Raw genomic sequence first — 24,862 nt, forward strand, 5'->3', positions numbered from 1 at the left:
GGTTTCAAAGTAAACCCAAAGAAAGCCCAGATCGGCCAGCAGGAAGTCAAATTCCTGGGTCTGGCCATCCGCGGGGGAGAAAGAGCCATAGATAAGGCCAGGCGGGAGTCTATACAAGATCTGCCGATTCCCAACACAGTAACGGGTGTAAGGTCCTTTTTGGGATTGACCGGGTACTGCAGAGATTTCATCGAGGACTATGCTGCCACAGCGGCCCCGCTACTTCGACTCTTACACAAGGGAGTCGAGTGGTCTTGGGACAAGGGGTGCCAGGCAGCGTTCGAGAAGTTGAAAAGAGATCTGCAGACCGCGCCAGCCCTAGGGGCTATAGATGGGGGAGAGGAGTTCTTTCTGGAGGTAGCCGCTAGTGGGGACAGCCTGAGCGCAGTGCTGCTCCAAGAGCGGCACGGCAAGCTAAGACCAGTAGTTTATTCCTCCAGGGTGCTCACGGATGTGGAGAGGAGTTTCTCCAATTGCGAACGGCATCTCCTGGCCACGCATTGGGCTGTGAACAGATCAGTGATCTTCACAGGGACCTCTCCCATTACGCTCCTCACCCATCACACCCCCACGAAGATGCTTCTGGATGGGAGGATTAAGGATGGGACCGTAAGCAGCGCTCGGATTGCGCGCTGGACCCTCCTCCTTTCCCAGATGGATCTAAAAGTTAAAGGCCTCTGCGCGCCAAGGCTCGCAGCCAATATGGCATATCCCGGGACAGCCCATCAATGTTCCGTAGAAGGGGTATGGGAAGTTAACATAGGTTTATGGGCCGTGATACATCCCACAGGCCGCGAGATCTACGTAGACGGTTCTAGCACTGTAGCTGATGGCAAGCGACTCACAGGGTGTGGAGTTTATGACCCTGCGGCAAACATTGCCCTGGCAATTAAGCTCCCCAGCACTATGAGCGCGCAGCAGGCTGAACTGTCCGCGGTGGCGTACGTGGTTACCCACCCCGAGATTTTCCCAACCCCATACACGATTTGCTCAGACAGCATGTTCACGTGCAATTCGTGTACAGAGTACCTCGCCATCTGGTCCCGACGCGGGTACACCTCCGTGGACGGGCAGCCTTTAACAGTTAAGCCCTTGCTGGAGAAGATCCTAGCAGCTGTGGGGGAGAAAGGAGAGGTGTTCATCCATAAGGTGAAGGCTCACTCCACCACAGAACCCCGCAGTCAGGGCAACCAGCAGGCGGATGCGCTAGCCAGGGAGGGTGCCCGCAACGGCATTCTCTGGGACCCATACGAACCCGGACCCATGGCGGCGATCCAAGGCAGGGAGGGAATTCCCGGGAACACAGGGGTGACACCGCCCCCAGACCTAAAGACCGTCCAAACCCTGGATCCCGCCCTAAAAGCAGTCCTAAAAGCCATCACAGCGGGCAAACAGGTAGAAGGTCCGTACAGTACGGCAGCCCTCACAGTCAAAGAAGGTATGCTGTTCCGAGAGGAGCAGTGGGTTGTGCCGCAGCAGCACCGGAGGGAATTCCTGCAATTGGCCCACGAGGGTCCAGGAGCGGGACACCCCGGACCTGAGGTCACCTGGCAACGGGTGGAGCAGGCGGGATGGTGGCCGGGACTTCGGGACGATGTCCGCGAGTTCTGCGCAAGCTGTCTTGTGTGTGCTGCTAACAACACAGACCCCCACAAAAGGAAGGTGCCCATGGGGCACATCAGGAGGGTAGAGGGACCATGGCAGTCGATTCAGGTCGACTACATAGGGCCCCTGCCCGCCGCCCAGGGAGGCTATAAGTACTGCCTTGTCCTGGTAGATGTGTTCACCAAATGGGTAGAAGCCTTCCTGTGCAGAACAGCTACGGCACTGGGTACTGCTAAGGTCTTGATTCGGGAAGTGTTCTCACGGTGGGGACTCCCCCGTTTTGTAGAGTCCGACCAGGGGAGTCAGTTCACCGGTCAAGTAATGCAGAATGCCCTCATGCTCTTGGGCATTGAGGGAAAGTGGCACGTAGCATACAATCCCCAGTCATCCGGGATTGTTGAGCATATGAATCGGACCCTCAAGGAAAAGCTGAGGAAAGAGACAATGGGCTCGCCCCAGAAATGGGCGGAGGTCCTGCCTTTAGTCCTCATGGGAATCCGAGCCAGCCAGTCCAAAAGCACGGGGTATTCCCCGCACGAGTTAATGACTGGAAGGATCATGCGAACACCCACCCATGTGCTAGCCCCGGTGCTCACTGAGGGCCAGCTCCGAGAGGTGAAACGGGACAAATTCGCCCAAACCCTCTTGGAGCGCCTGAGACAGATTTATGGGCAGGCGGCTGGGAACATGGGAAGACAGCACCAGGGAAATAAACTGTTGTTGGAACCTCGGAAACAACAAGAGTGGGTAGTCGGAGACCAGGTCATGGTCCGAAACTACGCCAGGGTAGGGAGTTTTGAACCACTGTACATGGGGCCCTACAGCATTGTGGACAAGGCCAGCCCCATGGTTTATGCAGTGAAAACGCCCCGACGTACCAAATGGTTTCACATCAACCAGTGTAAACTATTTAAATCGGGTGCACAAGGGCCATCAAAGGGGACCAGGTCGGAGAACAAAGATCCTCAGCCTGTAACAGAGTCACAGACCACACAGGCTGGTACCGTAGCCTGCGTAAAGGGAGAGGCCATCCCATTGGAGTGGGAGGTCTCATCTTTTGAATGGGATTTAGGCAGGAGAGAGCACGAACAGCTCGACCCCGCCTTAGACCCAGTCATGGAGGAGGAAGAGTCAGAGGGCGACGATCCCACCCTCGACTCAAGCTTGGGGGAGGTAGGGAATGGGGGCGGAGACCCACTACCTGTAGGGACGGGTGAGGTGGAGTCAGAAGCCACAGATCCCGACCCCGGGGGGGTGGAGCCTGAGGAAGGGGAGCTGGAGCTGGCAGCTGTGGAGGAACCACAGGCTGTGACGGTAACAGTCCCAACCCCCGGTCCATCGGCCCCGGGAGCCCGACCCAAAGCAGCCCCTCGTAGGTCGGCTCGAGCGCCACAGCCCAGAAAATTTTGGCCAGATTCTCCCCATCCTTCCCAACCACGGTTTAGAGCAGCCCCAGGAAGGCATGATCCCCGTTCAGCAGCGACAGGCTGCGGGGGATCAAAGCCAAAGATCAATGCAGCCCCACCGCAGGGTGTGGCACACGACAGGCCTCACAGGGATTCGGAAAGCCGCCCCACGGAGGGCGGCGCTGTACATAAGTTAAGTTAGGTAATTATGGTCATAGTTTTAAGGAATGTAAAGTATATGGTGTTAAGAGTACAATTTTGAGGTCTGCCCGGTATGTGTGTTTGTTAGGGAGCGGGGTCCAGGAACCCGCGCGTCCAATTAATTTAGGCCAGCACCTATCGGGAGCCCGGCTACATCATTTTGTTGGTTACAGAAACCTGGGATATGATGGAAAGGATTTTCATCGCGTTCATGGCGATCGGGTGCGGGTGGGCCTACCGAGGCCGCACCAAGGACGTCATCATTTTCGGATGCTCCGGGGACACGGCCCCCATCGCAACGGATGGGACGGGGAAGCGAGAGGTTGAGGAAACCGCCACCTACTTCCACCAAGGGAGATGGCCAGGTTGGTTGGGAACAAATTCCACGGAATATTCCAGCAACTTCGGTTTTGCCTACCAAGAGACTTCGTTAACGTGCCCTCGAGTGAGGATCCTTGCGCCCAGAGTCAGCGTCACCGTGGGAAAGAGGATTTGTCTGGTGTGCAATGGGAACGTACCGCTAAGGCGGTGGTGGTGGCTACGAAAGCTGGGAAAGGACATGAGAAACTCTACAGTCGAGTGGGAGCGACTGGGTAATAATACCCATCGGACTATTACGGGAACTCACGGACAATTACGTGTGTGTTGGGACAAATGGTGGGAACCAGATGAGGGAATATATGTCTGTATGTGGGGTTCGAGACACGTCTGCCCCAAGGGCATGTCCATCTTCTTCCAGAGGCAGTGGCAGGATGAAGGGAAGGGGATGAGATGGGATGTTAGCACTCGAGCGTGCGGAGCCCCATACTCCCCTATTCCGGTGAACGCCACTGAACTCATCACCCGCCCACGCAAGCCCCTGCCCACGCTTCCGGTAGCACTAGCCCAGAAAGGAGGGTGCCCAACCACCACCAAGGGACCCGGGAACGGTTTAGTATTGGTACCCACCGGTCAGGTGCTGTACCAAGGGGTACACTACGCGGTGGCCTCAGTGATTTTAAATCTCACGGAGGTACGATTGCCGGAGTGGTGTCCCAAAGAAACGGAACAATTATACCAGGTCCTGTTAACCCGTATGTTTAGACAATTTTACGAATTTGACTTTGCCGACATCGACAGAGACAAATTATACACCACACCGCCAGAAGTTTTGGATCGAGTCGGGAGGCAAAGAAGGGGTACTGTAAATGACATATTCACTGCTTTTAATACCAGGACATCTGTTGTCAACGCTCTAGATAACGTGGAGCTGCAGACACAGATCAACGGTTTAAAAGCCCAGTTAAGGAACATATTGACAGACGAAAATAAGGTAGTGGGTTCTGAGCTACATGAGGACCAGGCCATGACACTACACTTTAAGGACATAATTGCTGAGCTGGAGAAACACGCGAGAACGGTAAATGCACTCATTAAGGAGGATCGGAATGCGTCCGATCAAGCTGCGCAAAACGAGGCCTGTGTGCTGTACGGGGCGTGGTTACTGGGCGAGGGCCGCAGTAATCTTGAGGATTTAAAACAGGGTTTGGTCCCGTCCTGGATCAGCAACAAGCACTTGCAAGCGCTCCACCCTTTTGAGAATGCATTAAGCCCGTGCCAGCTCAGACTAGCCGCAGAAGCATACCCAGTCCCAGTGGCCTACGGACATTCAAATCACACTATTATGGGAATAGTAGTAAGAATGCCGGTGTTGGGTCCCGCAGCAAAGCCCGCCCCGGTGTACAGAGTAGAGAACATTGGAGTCATTCGGGGGGGCGCACACATTCGTTACGCAGCGGTCCCGCCTTACGTCATCAGATGGGAGCGTACGATGACAGGCACCGACCTCTCGGGATGTCGGAGCCGGGGAGCACACATCATCCTGTGTCCCCAGCACTTGAACGCCTTTCTGAAACCGCAGTGCGGGTTCAGGACTGCTAGCGCAAAGTCGGTGAATTGCACCATGGAGGCAATGGCAGAGGACCATGTGCCCCCACAGGTAGCATATATCGGGGGTGGGACATACTGCGTCACCACTGCAGCGCCTCAGTACCGATATGGACAACACGAGTGGTGTTCGGTCGGTGATAGCAGTTTCTGTTTCAAACCCAGGGCCGAGGTTCAAGTGGCACAACAACGAATTGTCCCCATTCCTGTGCCCGCCACCGTTCACATCACTATCAAAGAGAATTTCACAGACTTACAACGATTTGTCGCGCATTTTGGTTATGTCATTCCCCCTCTTCCCGAACACCTCACCAAGATTTTAAAAGCCGTTATAATTTCACAGAAACATTTCTACACACTGGAGCAGAAGACTTTAGAGATAGGAAAAGACATATTGGACATAACCATCCCACCATGGTGGGACTTGTTCACCAACATAGAGGTCCCCGCCTGGATTAGAATAGCATCCCATATCCTAGTAGTATGTCAGGTTTTGATTGTGATATTTTTGCTCTTCGTGCATTGCAAAAGAGGCAAACGCCTCCAGAGGCACGAGAACACAGGAGAATGGAGAGAACGCTATGTGCGAATGGGGGAAACAGATACCCCACTCTAAGCTGCTAGTATAAGATTAAGCGTCCCTCCATTTTACATTTTTTTGTGATTGTTTTGGGTTATAAGGAAATAAGTATTGTTATGTTATTAGTCGTTCTTAAGTTTTTTTGGATTAATAAAAGATGCATGCAGATGGTGCCAGGGGGTATCAACCCCCGCACATCTGACAAGTGAATGTGTTATACTTTAAAATACGCTGTCTATGATTGTCCAAATGTACAAAAGGTAATTTTCGTTTTCTGCGGAAATGGGAACTGCATGTGTCGTGAGGGTCATAGATAGCTAAGTGCCAGGAATGTTTGGATGTGGGGAATCAGGGAAAATTTGCTCATCAAGGATTATTGATACTTTAAGCAAGCTATCAGTATCACAGGGGGGCCTGTAAGATTCGCAATTTTCAGCAAAAATTACGCAAGAAAACTGGATAAAATAAGACTGTTTATTGACCAAAGTAAGCTTGCACAGAAAAACCTTTGATAAAAGGGCATACAAAATGGCCGCCAGGCCCCGTGATCAGTTTCTGAACCATTTTATTTCTGTTACTGCAAGCCAGACAGGCTTGTGGATTGAAGACAGTGAGCCCGCGAAAGCCAGTATCTGGGAACCGAAACTCAGAGGAACAGCATACATATTCAATGGATTACAAGTACAGGATGGGGCCCATCAAGATATGGGCGGACAATGCAAAATCACTCATACCCATTTATTGTACAAAGGAAAAACCGTTTAGCAGCCATCAAGGAAAATCTCCGGACCGATCAATATGCGAGCCGAGCCGCGGTGACAATGCAAAAGACATTAAAAGACATTATCGGCCAGGAAGGCCAGTTTAAGTTATCACCGGCTCCGTTATAAGACAAAGCGCCCCTGCAGAGATTTCTGCCCGCCAAAATTAATACAAAGACAGGACTATGATTTGGCGGGAGATAGGACTGTCCCAAAAGAGTATAACTATGGATTGAAAGTCCATCTAAGTTACTTCGGACTTCGGGTTACTTGAACAACTTCACTTGACTGGACGGCGGCTGCTTCTTCTTCTTGGACGACTTCAACTTCTTCGGACGGGGCCAGGATCGGCGCCTCTTCCACTTCGGCAGATGCAGAATCGATGAAAACGTTTTCGTCTTTTTAAAGATGGACGGTTTCGGTAAAAGGACAACGTGGTCGGTGTTCAGCCAAACAAGGCTCGGCCACGACGAGAAGACGACGAGGGTGGCCCGGGTACTGGGGTCGGGAGATCATCGACGACCCAGGCCGACGGAGAAGAAACCCTCTGGAGGACTGGCGATCTAGGCCACAAGATTCTCCCATGTGCATAGCCTGCATCTGGGTCTGCTCCATGAACCCAAATCGACTTAGTGGATCTCAACCTTAATGAGCGCTCATCGAGGCTGTGTCTACCCCACCGCTTCGAGAGAGAGAGAATATCGACTGCGCCAGAAGTTTCCAAATCCACGTGACGACGGAAAGCGGTGCCAAAAAGGCTGCGAACCCCCTTTCTCGCGATTTCGAGAGTGGTGAGCATGATCCCAGGTTCCCCAGGTCGAAACTTAGTTTAGGTATAGGGGAGGGAGTTATGGGAAATCGTAATGTGTTTCCCCTTTTTCGACGTGCCGTGTGTTCCCCATTTCCATAGAGTCAAGTTCATAAATTTGTGCATGATTGTAGTTACTTTAATCTGTGCCTATGACATGTATTTTGTAATGCTTCAAACTGTTTAAAAATAAAAGCATCCATTTCGTGCTATTCAGCCTGGTCTATTGAGTTCTTTTCTCTGCACTACTGTTCTCTGCATCTAAGTCCAAGGTCTAGAGCCGTAGGGGGAGTGGGTCGAACCACTCAAGGGTAATTCTTGCACGAAGCCTGGCAGGAGGCCAGAACGGGCAAGAGAGCAGGAAAAAAAACCCTACAATGTTACTATTGAGCACTCGATAGTCCACTGTGGCCCTACAGGAATTGTCCGGCTTTCTGACCGGCCATAATGAGAATTCACGTGGGTAGCTATCGGTCTCAGAACTCCCTGCTGCACTAACGAGGACATGGCTGCTTCCATGTCCGGCTCTGCTTCCCTGGGGAAGTTATACTGTTTCTGTGGTCGGGCCATGGGGTCCCCGTCTACGCTGACCTCAAACCCCGTGACCCTCCCGCAGTCGTGTTTGTGAGTGGCAAATGTGGCTAGGTGGGCCTGCACAAATGCCTGGAACTCTGGTGGGGTGTTGCTGACCATGAGCCCGAGGTTATAATCCTCTTTGGGCTTCATGGTGCAGAGGGTCCTCTTCCCTTCCTTTCCCGGGATTACTACAATCTCTCCGTTCTTCACTTTACCTGTCGCCCAAAGGCAGTGATTCCTTAAATCCACTAGTATCCCGTGGCCCACGATAAAGTCGGCTCCCAGGACCCCTCTTCCACCCTCCACTTCCCATTTCATCAGGACACAGGTCCACTTGGAGCGGAGCGGTCCTAACCGAATGGTGAGCGAGATGGAAAACGAGCCAGCCTGTTCCCTACCCGTGAACCCCGATAGACTGTATGGGACCCCGCTGGAGAGAGGTGAGGTGGTGGGGTTAGCTGAGTAGACCACGGTGCATGATGCCCCCGTCTCTAGCAGATGGGTCCTCGTCATCTGCTCCACCTCCATCTCCAAAAGGGGTCTCTCCACTCATCATATCAGAGAGAACACAGATAAACAGGCTGCACTGGCTCTAGTCACAGCTGTGGGTTGGATGGGGCTGACGGGGTCAATGCACCGGTGACGGCTGCTACTCACCCCTGGCCAGTCAATAAGGACCTCATGGTGTCCAAAAGTGACTCGACATCTGCGGAAGGGATCCCTACCCCCGCCTTTTGGGCTGGGGCTGTGGGGTGCTTTCCCTTGTTATCTTTCCAAAGGTTTTTGCACTCCTTCCGTCAGTGACCATCCTTCCCACACCAGTAACAATTGGTCTTGGTGTTGGGGGGGTTACTCCCTTCCTGGTGCCACTCTTTCCTACCCGGTCCGGGTTTTACCTCATGCACCTTCCCCTTGGGTGGGTGTGCATCGGCTCCCCTACCGTTTTTGTAAGCCAGAGTGAGCTGCCTAATTACCGTAAGTTCGGTGGTCTTGGGATTTTTGGGGTCGAACCAGGCTTCTGCCTTGGCCCGGACCTGTGGCAAGCTGTTTGCCACCAGGCAACGGAGCCAATGCGTCAGGGAATCCCCGTTCAGGAACGCCTGGTCCGGCGTCCCCGGACAGGCCCTCCGGTACACTGGCCACAGCCGGTCCGCAAAAGCCTGCGGGGTTTCCCCTGAGAGCTGGATCATCTTCTCCACACGGGAAAAAGGACTTCCCTCATCCATCCCCATGGCCTCCAGAACTGCATCTCTAAGCTCCTCATACCCGCACTGCCCCCTTTTGCACTCCTCAGAGAGGGATTGGAGGAGACTACTCTCCAGGGAGAATAGCAGCATTTTGGCCTTCTCAGCGTCATCGCAGTCATTGACACTGGCTGCCTGCTCTACTTCCCTGAAGTGGATCGAGGGGTCTCCCTTTTTGGAGAGCCTCGGGAGATGGTTGACCATAGCCCTAAGCTGTTGGGTGTTAAACGGTAATACGAACTGGTTTTGGAGGGGTCCCTCATTGTCGCCATTGGCGGGTGGGCCGAACCGCCGATGCCGTGCTGGGCACATCGCTCCCGGCTCTGACCTCTCTGGCGGGGGTTGCTCTACCTCCGCCTCCACCTCTGGCTCCACCCCCCTTGCTGCCAAACCTCGCTGAAACTCGGCGCTATGGGTGGTGGTCTTGAGGTGTGCTCTCTCTCAACGGGGTCATCCCTAGACACTACCGGTGACTTTGGAACTGTCCTCCCCTCGTTCCCCATAAAATCTGCCTGGCCTGCCTTTGGGCTTATGAGGCATACCATGCCTTTTGCCTTCCTGAGGGCCCGGCTCAGATTTTCTATCCTCTCTTTACAGGGGCCGTGGTCTGCCACCTCAAACCCCTGTTCACTCGCTAGCTTATACACTGCCTTTACCTCCTGTACTTTCTCTTCCTGTTCCCTAATCTGCCTTGCCAAGCGGGCGTTCTTCTCCCGCAACCTTAACTCATTTCCCTTGGCCTCAGTGACTTGGCACCGCAGGTATTCCAACTGGGCCTTGTGTTCTCCCACTAAATGTACTCTCTCCTGATTCAAAGCCTGCAAAGCTACTAATAACTTCTCCCCGGCAAGAGCCTTATCCTGGATCTCCATGGCTGACTCTCTTAACTCGACTGCCTGTGCTGCAACGAGCCTGTCCAAATGTTGGACCTGCTTTTTAAAGCACATCAGCCAAACTGCCTTCTCTAAGGACTTCTTGTGTTCCTTTCCCTCTGTCCACTTAGCTGCTGCATCTACCGGACGCCCAGCCTTTAACAGAGTGGTGATCCACTTCTTAGTGATATTCACCTTGCTAAACACATAATCAGAAATCCTTTCCTCCATCATGGTTCGCTCATCCGAACCATTGTCTACTGTATCGCAGCCCTGTTGCCAGTGGCCTACCGCGGTCGCCATTTCTGTAGGGGTTGGTGTGGGGTTGGCACGTGCGCCCAGTCAGTTATGCCTCTGACTGTTTGTGAGCGGTTCGAATTGCCCCCACGCCCCTAGGTTCTAGACACCGGACTTAGGTACAGGCAGCGATACAGAAAAGACTCAAGTAGACAGGTGGTTTGGATGTAAGCAAAACCAAAATTTTTATTGAAAAAGAAATTAACACAATCTTATGAAAAGTTACTAGTATAAAATTTACAGGCAAATACAAAATAACTAAACTTATACAGGGAATGGGGAACACACGGCACATTGAGGGAAAATGACTATCTTAACAATCCCCTTATCCTTATCCCACCCTCTATATCTAACTAGATTAAGCTATGAGGGGTCAGAATTCATGCTCACCAATCAAAAGATCTGCTGAATTCAAAACAGCGGTGGGGTTTGGGGTTCGCTCTTTGTGCTCTCTGGAGCCTGCCATTGTCACGTGGTCTCGGGGTGCTGCAAGGGCGTTGTACAGGTACAAGTACCCCAAAGTTAAAGTCTATGCTTGGGTACTTTACCTCGCAGGGATGATGGTTCCTCTTCCTTGGCCGGCCGTTGGAATTTGCATGAAGATAGTCGCAGGACAGCTGGACTGAAGACCCGATTATTCGAAGCTTTTCTTCAATCGTCTTTGCATTCGTCTTCCTCACCACCTCGCCTCGTCACGTCCCGCCTCGCCTGGCCTGGTTTGTCCGTGTCCGCCTGGCGCAATGCCGGGCGGCCCTGATGGAATGGGGAAGGCACGGGCAGTGGCCCGGTGGTAAGCGCGGGACAGGGGAAGAGCAGTAGCCATGAGGGCGAGGGGCCAGAGCAGGAGCCGGGAGCAAGGGCAGGGTGCAGAGAGAGAAGGTTGCCAGTGGGCCTACAATTATACTCCTTCGGATGGCCCTTATCTGCATGCCAAATCAGGTTACTTCTTTGTCCCAATCTTGGCGGGCTAGTTTAAATAATTGTAGCAATTTAAACTAACTGTTTTTAGATGGCCGGTAATCGCACCTACTGGCCCGATTCCTGATTTGCTTTTGTTATTAATACATCTTAATCGGCCTGCCCAGCTTCGATGGCTTCCCTAAGCTGTTTCTGATTATTTATGCAAACAACTTGATGGCCTTAAGTATAGGCCTCACTGGTTTTGATCTGTCTCCAATTTGACTTAATGCATAATTCAAAGTCCTGTCTGCTTTCAAAACACAAAAGTCTCTCTTCACAGAAACTGTAGCCTGGGTTTCGATTTCTCAAAAACTGCTTGTGCCACAGAGTCCAAGCTTTTAAAAAATCTCGCAGGCTTTTGGCCACGAGGTGCGGACGCCATCTTGGGTACCCCTTTTCATTAAAAGGTCCACGCAGGGTCCCTTTTCTTATTAATAACCTTTGGGGAAATGTAGAAATTTTGCGAATCTTACAGCGGTAACAGCAAAAATAAAATAGCAGATTTAGCTGCACCCTAGTACTGTACTTCACTTACCTTACAGTTCCAGTTTCAAAACAAAACAAACTCTAAAGTCTTTGCAGTTCTCTTTGTTAACTTGGTGATGAAAAGCTTTACATGGGATTGAATTATCATGGAGTGCCCTACCAGCACTCTTGCAGTGTAACAGCAAGATAGGAAAACACTGAAGAACCTAAATTGCCAGGCTGATTATAGCTTTTTGTTCCCTTTGAAGTCAAGCTGGTAAAAAAGACAAATAAAAAAGGGACCTTCACAATTAATCTGAACTGTCAATCAAAATAGATCTCAAAGCCATAGAGTGTAGAAAACAGACCACTGACAACCTGGTGATTAAGCTTTGAAATATTGCCTTCTATAGAAACAGTATGAACTGATGGTTCTCTATTAAATACCAGCTGAGACAACTTGACCTAGTTGATACAGAATGCTTGTCACCAACATCTCCTGGACATCATCTTATAGATAACAGGGTGAGAAAACTTCTAGCCTATGTAGCCAGTACACAGGCACAAATTTTCCTCTTTTGTAATTAGAGACTTCAGAGATGAAAAGAAACCCAAAGTCACAGTACAACCGGATATGTATTCTAGACTTTCTCTCATACACTGACAGCTCTTCCAGAACAGATCACACAAGCCTGTAACAATACTAGCTAACTATAAATTCCTAATAAAAAGCATATATAATGTAGAGATTCTTACGTTGTGAAATAGGATTGAGGGATCTGTTGCAGTGACCACCCTCAGGGCAGGAAGGAAATACAAATTGTGTATTGCATGTGCTGCGCACTTTCACCCCTTGAGCTGTTTCTTCCTGTTCTGTTTTGGATTGTTTTTATTTGTACCTACTGTGCTAATATAGGCTGCAATGGCATGTGAAAGACTAAATTTACCCCAGTTTCAGACGTCCTCCTCCACTAGCACTGCTGTGCCTCCTTGAAAATCCTGTTACAGAGACAGACTCTTCAGAGGGGAGCTCAGAGCTTGACAGCTGGGATTCCGCCTGGGGAAGACAAAGCCCAACGCACATTAAAAGCTACTAGATGCAAAGTCCTTTTATTCTTCGATTACTGCAGGCTGAAAGCTTGTTTTCCATGGAGTGAAAATCATTTATCAATTATGTAAATACAGAGCAGTCCACATAGAAGAATTCCCATTTACAAAACCATTATGAAATAGTCTAATTTATTTCTCATGAGAACAAATTGATAAAAAAGTAAACATGTTTATAGCAACAGGGACCAAAAACCCACAATTGCCCATTCTGGCAGAAGGGCTGGGATGTGCTCAATGGTGACCTCTGATGCTGACTCCGCCAGAGTTTGTGAGGTCAGCTGGAGGTCACCTGGTTTAAATGCTGGCGGTGGGTGCCGGTGCCAGTAGGGGCACATCTTGGGTGCCCCACCATGGTGGTGAGGCTGCAAACGGTGGCTTAGGGTGCCTGCTGCAGGGGGAGGGAGTGTTTTTCCGGGGTCCCCCGAGATACATTACAGAACATTGCCCATTGATAAGAGGGATAAGAAACATTTAACACTAACAAAATCTTTGGGAGGTTCAGCCTACCTCCCAGATCTGGACCCACTTCCGCCACTCAATTTGTTGGTATAATTCTTCTCACTGGATGTACCAGTTGCTGATGCTGCTGACTGAGGGGCCAGGAATACAGCACTCCTGATGTTGGGAGTCCCCCACCCCGGCCCCTCCTCCTCTGATGCTGCTGACCTTGTAATGGGCAGGCAGAGGCTCCATTGTGTTTGGTTCCTGATCTATTTTCCGATCCTTCCACCGCACTCTCAACAGAGTTGCAGCAGGAATGCAGCAGATGGGCCAAGGATTTTCAGCCACTCAATGTTTAAAGTACTGTAAGCAGAATAGTTAGCATCTACGCCTGATATTAGTTACTTCATCAACCCACCAACAAATTGCGTTTATGAAGTTATGAGCAGTGTTACAGTTTGGGCTGCCTCCCAGCAGAGGGTTTCCATAACTAGACTGAGTCTTCACCTGCATCTTTATATATGCCATGAGGGTTAGCATGTCATTACCTTTGAATTATGATATAATACACTAGACAGTACATGCTGTCTGCTCAAAGGGCAGTAAATATCACACTGGCAGACCACAACATTCAGGCTAAACCTAATAGATTTATTCACAAGTAAAATAATACAGAGGCGGCAAGATGAGGCAAGAAACCAGTGGCATAATACTTAAAAGAATAAAGATAGAATCAGGCCACTAAAGGTTAAAACATCCTCTTTAGAAAAACATTTCTTACATAATCCAATAACCTGCAAGATACTTGGCCTTTTGTAGACTTCCTGATACATCATACATAAGTGATGTGGTTCTCACGAGTTTAATTTCATAAGCAATCTGAATTGAATTAAAGATATTGGGGCAGATGTTATAAGCTTGCACTCCTGGTGAATAAATAGCTGTTAATCAATCAAGATCAATACACAATGGAGTTTATTGACCATAGAATGACATGATGGGCAGATGTTTGCACTTTTTGCATATATATTAATGATTTAACCATATATAATTTGATTAGCACCTAGAATAAAGCATTTGTATCTTGACTCTAATTTACAGGCCAAACGAACCTCCGGACAACTGGCCACCATTTGTCTCCAATTTGAAATTTGGTAGTTTATGTCAGCTTCCATTTTAACTCTAGTTATTTCATAATTATACAACCTAATACACAGAAATTATTCCTATTTCATGCAGGATGGAAGCGCTGCTTTCATCACTTACCTTTCTACCTGGAAAAGGAATTACTTGTTGGTGCCCCTTACAAAACTAGTCTGTTGTTTTGTTCATGCAAACTGCCCTCTTGCACAGTGCCAACAAGTCTTTCCAGATAAATTGATCTATCCGACATGTGGAGATCTTTTTGACAAATGTGTTTCCCTGCAACTATCACTTATTGTACTTTCTGCAGTCTTGTTTACTATGTAGTAATTTTAAGAGTCTGTACTGCCAGAGGGTTGCTACTCCTAATTGCTACCCTTGCCTGTATAGAACCTGGATAAGGACACCATCTGGCTTAGTTGTAGTGTCCGCAATGGTCAACTAGCCTGTTGACACAAAAGGCTAGATTTTTCACTGGCAATTGCCCATTATTGCAATGTAAATTGGCTGGCAGGTAGTGGAAATTGGGTGGTAATAGGTTGAGACAATTTTGAGGCTCTTCAATGGCTTTCAGAATTCTGTTACCATATTGTTCCCAACCCTTTAAATTTCACTTAAAAGCAATTTTCTGCTCCCATCGCTAGTGTGCTGATTTGCGCAATAATGTCTTTATTTGTCATTTGACAAGTGTGCAGGTGATACCTCCTGTCCTCAAGCACCCAGCCTCACACTTGGGGCTAAAAATTGAGTAGCGCCCCAATTGGGCTGCTAACTTCGCCGGGGCGCTAAAAGTAGCGCCCCAGAAAAATTAGCGTCCCCGCGCTGGAAATTGAGTGGTTGTGCCCAAGAGGGAAGCGAGGCGCTACTGGAAGTGCCCCGCATCATTCTTGAGGTGCTGTGAGTCAATATTGCGGTGTTATGTGCCGCAGCGCCACACGCTGTGCCACGTCACACCGCGGTATTGCAGGCTTTCCTCCCCTTCTTAAAGGGGTGGGGCCTTGTGCAGCGTGACCTGGGGCCCAGCTGGGCCCCCAGGGATCGGGAGTGCAGGCAAAAGAGCCCGGCACGCAAGAGAATTGCCAGGCTCTTGGAGCACAGCCAGCACTCTGCGGTGGGGGGGGGCGGGGGGGTGGTGTTTCAGGAGGTCTGGGATGGGAGCGCAGGCAGGTGCTGGCAGGCGGCCAGCAAAAAAAATGGCCACCCCGCACCTTGCCTTTAAATTGCATCTCCCCGGCCGCAGGTACTCCCCCGTGACCCTGTCGGACATAGCGTCCGGCGGTAAGTCAGGGGGCGCTCCCAAAGATCGTGGCCGGGTTGTCAGCGGGGCGCTGCGCACACCAATGACGTCATCACCAGCGGCGCAGCGCCACAGGGCGCTACCGGTTAGTGCCACTACTAACCTCCCGCTGAATTTTGCGGGAGGCATGGGCAGTGTTGTGCCCGGGCGCTAGTTGTGTTGCATCCCGTTAGCGCCCTCTTTAGGCACTAACGGGAGGTGCAACCAACTGAATTTTCCCCCCTTGGTGTGCAGGGACAAAGGGCTGGATTTATAAGGCCCGAGGAGGTGGGTTTGAAGGCGGGTCAGGTGGGAAAGTTGCCAAAAATTGGGTCGGGCTCCGACCCTGCCTCCGACCCGCCCCTGAGCAACTTTCCCAAATGCGGGCTTGCAGACCCCATTTCGGTCCAGCCTTCAAGAGGCGGGATAAGCTCTTAAGGCACTTAACAACCACTTAAGTGCCTCTAAAATGCCATCTTGAGAGGCCTTTCAGAGTTTACCACATTTCCCGCGTGCTGCACGTCTCCCCAGAACACGCCAGTTAATCCTGTCGGGCTCACAAGCGCATTACTAACAGCTGCAGCTCCACCATAAAAATGGAATTTTCCACAATGACCATTTGCAGGTGGCAGAACTTTCTTTTCGCAGGTCTGGGAGAACTTTTTGCAGGTCTACTAATTTTGGAAGTTTTGAAGCTAAGATCCATCTCCACTGTGACCTCCTGGGAAACCCCTCTCCCCACCTTGACTGAGCGCTTCCTCAACTGAGGCATATACCTGCAGCATGAGAATCATTTATTTCCTTTCCTCCTAGACCTCAGATTCAGACCAGCCACGGCAGCAGCAGAACCCAGAACAACAGCAACACCAACAGCAGGAGCAACAACAGGAGCGCCAACCTGCTGCTCACCCACCTGAAGCTGCATAGGCCAGAAGGGGCCAGCGCAGGGAAGCACGCCGCCGCAGGAGATGCCCCCAAAACAGGGTCCACAGACAGAGGATGAGCTACCTCAACATGACTGAGTAACAGTGCCAAAGGAAGCTCAGACTTTCGTGAGAGGTAATGGGTGACATCTGCACAATGCTGCAGCAAGACCTGGAGCCCAGAGGACCAGGTGGACACCCCTTACCAGTGGCCGTCAAAGTCACCACCGCACTCAATGTTTTTGCTTCAGGCTCATTCCAGGGATCAACAGCAGACATCTGCGGCATCTCTCAGGCGGCCGCACACACTGCATCACACAGGTAACCGATGCCCTCTTTGCCAACGTGTACAATTGCATCAACTTCTCCAAGGATCAAGCAAGTGTAACCGTGCATGCGGTTGGATTTGCTAATCTGGCAGGCTTGCCAAGGGTGCAAGGCATCATAGACTGCACATATGTGGTCCTTAAGTCACCCCATCACAATCCAGGTATATTTGTCAATCGCAAGGGCTTCCACTCCTTCAACTTGCAGCTGGTGTGTGACCACAATAAGGAAATTTTGCATGTTTGTGCCAAGTACCCTGGCAGTTGCCATGACTCCTTCATCCTGCAGCAGTCTAGTGTGCCTCCGCTCTTCAGTCCACCAGACCAACTTTGCGGATGGCTACTTGGAGACAAGGGCTATCCCCTGAAGACGTGGCTAATGATGCCATTGAGGAGGCCATCCAACGAAGCTGAGGAGCGCTACAACTCCAGCCACATTTCCACCAGATCCATTATTGAGCAAACCAGCGGCTTGCTGAAGATGCGATTCAGATGCCTTGATAGATCAGGTGGAGCCCTGCAGTACTCAGCAGCCAGGGTCTCCAGAATCATCATGGCCTGCTGTGCACTTCACAACATGGCATAGCATCGTGGCTTGTAGCTGCCTGAGGTACAAGTGGCTCATTGCATAGCCTCCTCAGGTGAGGATGAGGAGGAGGATGAGGAGGAGGAGACCGAGAACGAAGAGCTTGCGGAGGTGCATCAACTAGTGGCAGCAGCACGCGAGAACATTGCTGCCCGGGATGCAAGGGATGCACTCATCTTGGCCAGATTTGCTTAGGCTGCCCAATCAAACACATTTGGCTCGCACTTTCTTACCACACCATCGACAATGGACAAGAACCTACGGCTTCCTATCACTCTGACCACCATACTGACAATTCCAAGTCGCCCTGAGCCTTCAATGTGGAAGTCCCACTTGTGAAATGACACAGCCCACAACTTCAACAGTTTGCCATCAAGTCATTTTATAACATTAATTCACGGAAGGCATTTCACAATAAATACATCAGAACACCCAAGTGACTACCCTTGTGACTACTTGTGCTTTATCTTCCTCTTATGCGTGCTCCTATGTGGTGCTTCCCCTGTGGCTTCAGCAGATGTGAAGGCCCCTTGCTCACTTTCATGCTGCTCCTGCCTCGACACCTTTGGCAGGTGTCCTCTGGGGTTGCGAGCCTGTGAGGGCTCGCCAACAGTCTGCTGCTCCTACGGCTGTGCAGGGGATGAGACGCCCATCTCAGTTGGGTGAGGACTCTGGTGGGGCTCTGACCGAGGGCTCTGCAGTGGCATGGAAATGTGAGTGCTTGGAGAGGAGCCCCCACTTCCTTGTTGTCTGCCACCAACATCCCTCCCATGGGTCAGGCCCACTTCAGAGCTAGCAAGTGGCTTGACAGCAACCTTGCTGCACTTCAGGGGGGCCATGAGGACCCGTTTCTGAACTGGCAGTCCTACTCCAGAGGACTTCCATGAAGGTTTGGTTTCTCTGCTCAATAGCTGTCCATCGCTCCTTCAGAGATGTCAATCTATTCTGAACAATGACCATGTTTTCAACACTCTGGCGACTTAGCTCCTCCATGGCCGTAGCCATCCTCTCCTCTACCATAGCCATCTTTTCCACGGAGGTTGCCATCCTTTCCGTGGTGATGCGTTCATGCGCTAATACCTCCACAAAGGTTCTGCTCATGTTAGTGATGGACTCCTCCATCCGCTCCACACTCACAGTGACCCTGGAGACAAACCTGCCAGAGGCTCCTGCACCTGTTCCTGGAGTTCCAGCATCGCTCTTCTTCTGGATGGACCCGGAGGCACAGGGTTGACATGCAACTGAGCTGAGCTGGCAGAGTCCTGCACCCTCCAACGAGGACTCTCCACTGCTGACCCTGTCTCCACCATCTGCTGATGCTCACTTGTGAGCTGTGATATACCAGGTGACAACACTACTCTATGTGCCAAAGGTCCCACTGAGGTGTGAGTGTCTGCCCTAGTGCTAGGTGCATTTAATTCTGGTGATGCTGCACCCTCAGAGGTTGCAGCTTCCTCTGAGGAGCCTTGTGACTCAGGTTGTCCCTCCTGGACAGTGGGAAGGGGGGCTGTCGATGGTCCTGTGGGGGAGTAAAGGAAAGAGTTAGACATGTGAGATAAACATTGCATGCACATGGAATTGTGCAGATGATCATAAGTCAATCTGTTAGGGCATCAGAATCTATGTCAGTCACTCATGCAATATCAATGAGAGAGATGAAAAACTATTCTTGTAGTGTATGTACCTTTAAGGGGAGAACTACTTTTTACAGCTCCTGTATACTGTAGTACCGGCAGTGACCACACCTGTATATAAACCCTGAGTAGGGATCTGTACTGTTAGTTTTAGAGTAACCCTCATCCAGTAAACACCTGTTGATTGTTCCTCTGCAGTCTCTGTCTATTTCTTGAAGGACACCATACATCAAGATTCACGGATTTAACATTGGCGATGAGGCGATTCGAACCTACCTGCAACTCTGCAGAGGAAGGCCGATTCCAGAGACACGGGCGGCGACCATCCGGCGGAGACTCCAGCGAGGCGGGCTGGCAACAGATATGGCGCAGACCCTTCCTGCACAGCGGCAGCTAGAGCCGACCGACGGCACAGGAAAAGGCCGAGCAGCGTCGACGGGAGCAGAGAGAGAGGGTAAAGCGCACAGGGCGCAGCCGGGGTTCAGGACCGAGCGGCGTCAATGAGAGAGGCGTGCAGGAAAATGCGCAGAGCGCGGCCGGCGTTCAAGGGCTGAGCAGCGTCCGCGAGGGAAGAAAGGAAAGCACGGGAGATGCCATTTGAGCCACAGCGGAGAAGAAGGGAGAGCGCGGGAGACGCCATTTCAGCTGCAGCGGAGAAGAAGGGAGAGCACGGGAGACGCCACTTTTGAGCCACAGCGGAGAAGAAGGGAGAGCGCGGGAGACGCCATTTTGAGCCACAGCGGAGAAGAAGGGAGAGCGCGGGAGATGCCATTTTTAGCCAGTCTAACCACACCCAGGGATGCCGAAGAGTGGCGGTGTCACAGCGTTCGACAATGAAGTCGAAGATTGGGCGACATATGTAGAATGCATAGAAGTGTACTGCAAGGCGAATGAAGTGCCAGATGCCAGGAAAGCGCTGGTATTGTTGAATTCCATGGGTGCAAAAACGTATGGCTTACTGCGAAACCTAGTAACCCCAGAGAAGCCAGTGGAAAAGGATTTTGAAAGCATAGTGGCAATCCTACAGGACCACTTAAACCCCACACCGCTGCTGATAGCAGAAAGATTTAAGTTTCACAAAAGGAACCAGCATAAAGACGAAAGTAATGCTGAGTATTTAACGGAACTGCGCAAGCTATCGAAACACTGCCAGTTTGGAACGGGACTAGCAGATACTTTAAGGGACAAGTTTGTGTGTGGGCTTCAAAGTGAAGGAACCCAGAAATGGCTTCTATCAGAAAAGGATCTTACGCTGGACAAGGCTTTCAGCATGGCAGTATCACACGAAGCAGCAGCACGGGGCGCTGCAGAGATACAACGGAGACCGCAAGAATATGGCACAAATGAAATGTCATATGGAGCAGTGAAGTGTTATCGCTGCGGCAGAACAACACACGACCATAAGGATTGTTGGTTCAAGGACCAAGTGTGCAGACAGTGTGGAAAAGTAGTACACATAGCAGGAGTCTGCAGGTCGGGAAAGGAAACCAGCAGCAAGAAATCTCCACAGGAGAAGTACAAAAAGGTACATAAGGTGACGGAGAGTAGTTCAGATGAACAGAAAAGTGATACAGACTCCGGAAGCAAGGAGCTGGGTTGTCTGAAACTACATAATGTAATCAAAATGGAGGACCACCAAACTATCTGCGTCACGCTCAAGATAGACGGAGTCCAAGTGAAAATGGAATTGGACACAGGATCAGCCCCAACAGTCATAAACCGAAGGGACTACAAGCGGCTATTCTCACATATACCCTTGTGAGATACAGAGATTGTCTTGAAGACGTACACGGGGCAAAAAGTCTACCCCAAAGGAAAAATAAGGGTGAAAGTTATATATAACGGCAAGGAAACACCAAAAATGGACCTATATGTATTGCCAGATGGAGGACCACCACTACTAAGACGTGATTGGATCCGGAAGATACAGCTAGATTGGCATTCCATACAAGCACTGACTGTAGATGCCAAAAAGGATGACGACGTCACACCTGGACGACTGTCAAAAATGCTAACTGACGCACAAGAAGTGTTCCAGGAGGGACTCGGAACACTAAAAGGCATAACAGCGATGATCAAAATAGAGGAAAATGCAAGCCCAAAGTTTTTTAAGGCCAGACCGGTGCCTTATGCGATCCGCCCAGCCGTCGAAGCAGAGCTGGAAGGTTTGGAACGTTCTGGAGTACTGTCCAAAGTGGACTGGAGCGAGTGGGCTACACCCATCGTTCCTGTAATGAAGAGGTCATTGAGTAATACGCCTGGGGAACCAAAGAAGGTTCGCATCTATGGGCAGTTTAAGGTGACAGTGAACCGAGTCCTTCACACGGTACAATATCCGCTTCCGCGGATTGAAGATATTTTTGCCTCGCTATCTGGAGGAAAACGCTTCACTAAGATTGATCTGGCCCAGGCGTACCTGCAAATGGAGGTAGAAGAAGCCTCGAAACAGTACCTCACGATCAACACTCATAAAGGTCTCTACCAATACAACCGGCTGGTGTTCGGGGTAGCATCAGCTCCGGCTATTTGGCAAAGAGCAATGTATCAAGTCCTGCAAGGGATTCCAGGGACCCAGTGTTATTTGGACGACATCCTGGTCACGGGCGAAAATGAAAGTGATCACTTTGCCAACCTGCAGCAGGTGCTCACTAGATTGAAGGAATATGGGCTCCGAGCTAATCGCCACAAATGCGAGTTTTTCCAGAAGCAGATCTCGTATTGTGGCTACGTTATTGATGAAGAGGGGTTACATAAGTCCCCTGAAAAGATTGAGGCAGTAGTCAAGGCTCCAGCACCGGAAAATGTGTCACAACTGAGGTCGTTCCTTGGGCTGGTGAACTACTACCATAAGTTCTTGCCAAATTTGTCTACAGTACTACACCCACTGAACACCCTACTGCAAACGGGGGTACCATGGAAGTGGAATGACGAATGTAAACGAGCTTTCCAGAAGTGCAAAGAATTGATCACATCAAAAGAGGCGTTGGCTCATTTCAACCCAGCACTACCAATTCAGTTGGCGTGTGATGCATCACCCTATGGTATTGGAGCGGTGCTGTCGCACAAATTCCCGGACAGCTCGGAGAGGCCAGTAGCCTTTGCGTCTCGGTCACTAACCTCAGCCGAGCGTATCTACACCCAGATTGACAGGGAGGCCCTCAGCCTAGTGTGGGGAGTGAAAAAGTTCAACCACTATCTGCACGGGCAGAAGTTCACCTTGCTGACTGACCACCAACCACTTGTCTCCATCTTTAATCCAAAGAAGGGCGTTCCGGTGATGACTGCGCAACGGCTACAAAGATGGTCCCTTTTTCTAGGGGTGAACCAATATGAAATAGAGTATAAGGGCACGAAACAGCATGGAAACGCTGATGGGCTATCACGCCTGCCACTGCCTACGGCGGAGGAAGCACCAGCAGTGGACCCTGTTGAAATATTTTATTCGACTATAATTGAACGCTTGCCAGTAACTAACGCGGATATAGAGAAGGAGACCCGAAATGACCCGACACTGTCTCGGGTATATGACCTGACGGTGAAGGGATGGCCAACACATGGCGACTCACTGTTGCCAGCATTCTCATCCAGAAGAGAACAGCTGTCAGTATGCCAGGGGACAGTGATGTGTGGATCACAAGTGGTAATTCCACTCAAGTTAAGGGAGAGAGTGCTCAATGAGCTTCACGAAGGCCATCTGGGAGGGGTGAAAATGAAAAGCCTTGCTAGGGCTTATGTGTGGTGGCCGGGGATCGATCAGCAAATCGAGGACCTGACAAAGAGCTGCTCAGGATGCCAGAAGGTCCAAAATGCACCACCACATGCCCCTCTACACCCATGGGAGTGGCCCTCCTCTCTATGGCAACGGGTGCATATTGATTTTGCTGGTCCATTCATGGACTCAATGTTTTTAATAGCCGTGGATGCGCACTCGAAATGGCCTGAGGTGATCAAAATGTCCTCCACCACCACGGAGAAAACGATTGCAGTCCTACGGACCATATTTGCCAGGAACGGCTTGCCAGAGCAGATTTGCTCTGATAACGGACCACAGTTTGTGTCCGAAGAGTTTCGGAAATTTATGAAAAGGAATGGGGTAAGGCATTACACATCCACCCCGTATCATCCAGCCACAAATAGATTGGCTGAGAGGTTCGTACAAACCTTTAAAAAGGCAGTAAGGGCCATGTGCGATGATGACATTCCACTGCAGCATAAGGTGGACAATTTCCTGTTAGCCTACAGAAATGCGACACATGCAGTCACCAACCAGACCCCGGCCATGATGTTCTTTAACCGAAGGTTAAGATCTCGTCTGGATTTGCTCAGACCAAATGTACGAAGAGATGTTGAGAATAAGCAATTCCAGCACATCAATGAGAAGCCGACAAGGAGCTTCAATGTAGGGCAACCAGTCTTGGCCCGCGACTACCGAACAGAGAAATGGCAACCAGGAACGATATGCACACGGCAGGGGCCACTCATGTACACAGTGGACGTTGGGGAGAACATTGTGAGACGCCATGTCGACCAGATCCTAGAGTCACAGGAACGAGTCAACCCTATGTCTCGCGTACCTGGTGATGAACCCGATATACAGGTAGCATCTACCCCAGAAACAGTAGCATCGGAAGCTGATGAACCAACCGACGACAGGGGGCCAGAATCGCCTCCGCACAAAGAGCAAGGCACTCAGGAAAGGCGCTATCCAGAAAGGATCAGGAAGCCGCCCCAAAGACTGAATTTATAAATGGACTATTTTCAGTTAATGTTGCATGTTAAAAGTGTTAATTGTTAAATGAATGTTATGGTACTGTTAATCTACAAGGGGAGGAATTGTAGTGTATGTACCTTTAAGGGGAGAACTACTTTTTACAGCTCCTGTATACTGTAGCACCGGCAGTGGCCACACCTGTATATAAACCCTGAGTAGGGATCTGTACTGTTAGTTTTAGAGTAACCCTCATCCAGTAAACACCTGTTGATTGTTCCTCTGTAGTCTCTGTCTATTTCTTGAAGGACACCATACATCAAGATTCACGGATTTAACAATTCTGTCACCAGCTTGCTCTGATGCGTCCATCTGTCCGTCCCCCACTTACGCATCCTCCTTGGCTCCCACGATCTCAAGGGCTGCCTCCTCTGCACTGAGCTGGGCTATTGAGGGTGGCCCTCCTCCTGTCTTCGCCCTTTCTGTCTTATTGTGGGCTCTCTTTTCCTGCAATGAGGGATGCAAGTGGAGTTTGAGTGAGAATGAAGGAGTGAGTGTAGAGAATCCATAGCATAGATGCTTAGAAGGACACATAGATGGAGTGAGGTCCCAAGACCAAGGGCCCTCCCTGTGTGTTGTAAGTTGTTGTCATGGCATAACAGTGATAGGGAGTATGAGGGCTGCATAGTCGAATAGTTAAGTGAATGTGTACATAGAGAGAGAGAAAATGGTTAAAGTTGCAGGGATGTAAGATTCAAGTGGGATGTGGGGGAGGAGGTTGACAATGAAGAGTGCTGGTGATGAGTGGCGATGGGGAGCAGATTGAGGGTCATGGTGATGTAATACTCACTTTTCCTGTGCGGAGAAAGTTATGAAACCTCTTTCTGCATTGCAGCTAGGTTCTGCTGCACATTGAAATCGCATTCACCTCCTGTGCCACTTGCAGCCACACAACTTTGGTCTGCTGGGGAGGCTTTTTCATCCCAGAGGAAGGAAACAGCACTTCCGCCTGAG

At 50.5% G+C, this 24,862-nt stretch overlaps 1 pseudogene; it reads right to left on the bottom strand.

Moving 5' to 3' along the window:
- LOC147117198 (V-type proton ATPase 116 kDa subunit a 1-like) overlaps positions 1-24,862 on the bottom strand; it is a 261,476-nt pseudogene that overhangs the window by 228,352 nt on the left and 8,262 nt on the right.

The sequence above is a fragment of the Somniosus microcephalus genome, chromosome 5 (assembly GCF_052327205.1).
Source record: "Somniosus microcephalus isolate GS21.2 chromosome 5, FLI_Smic_1.0, whole genome shotgun sequence".
Lineage (NCBI taxonomy): Eukaryota > Metazoa > Chordata > Chondrichthyes > Squaliformes > Somniosidae > Somniosus > Somniosus microcephalus.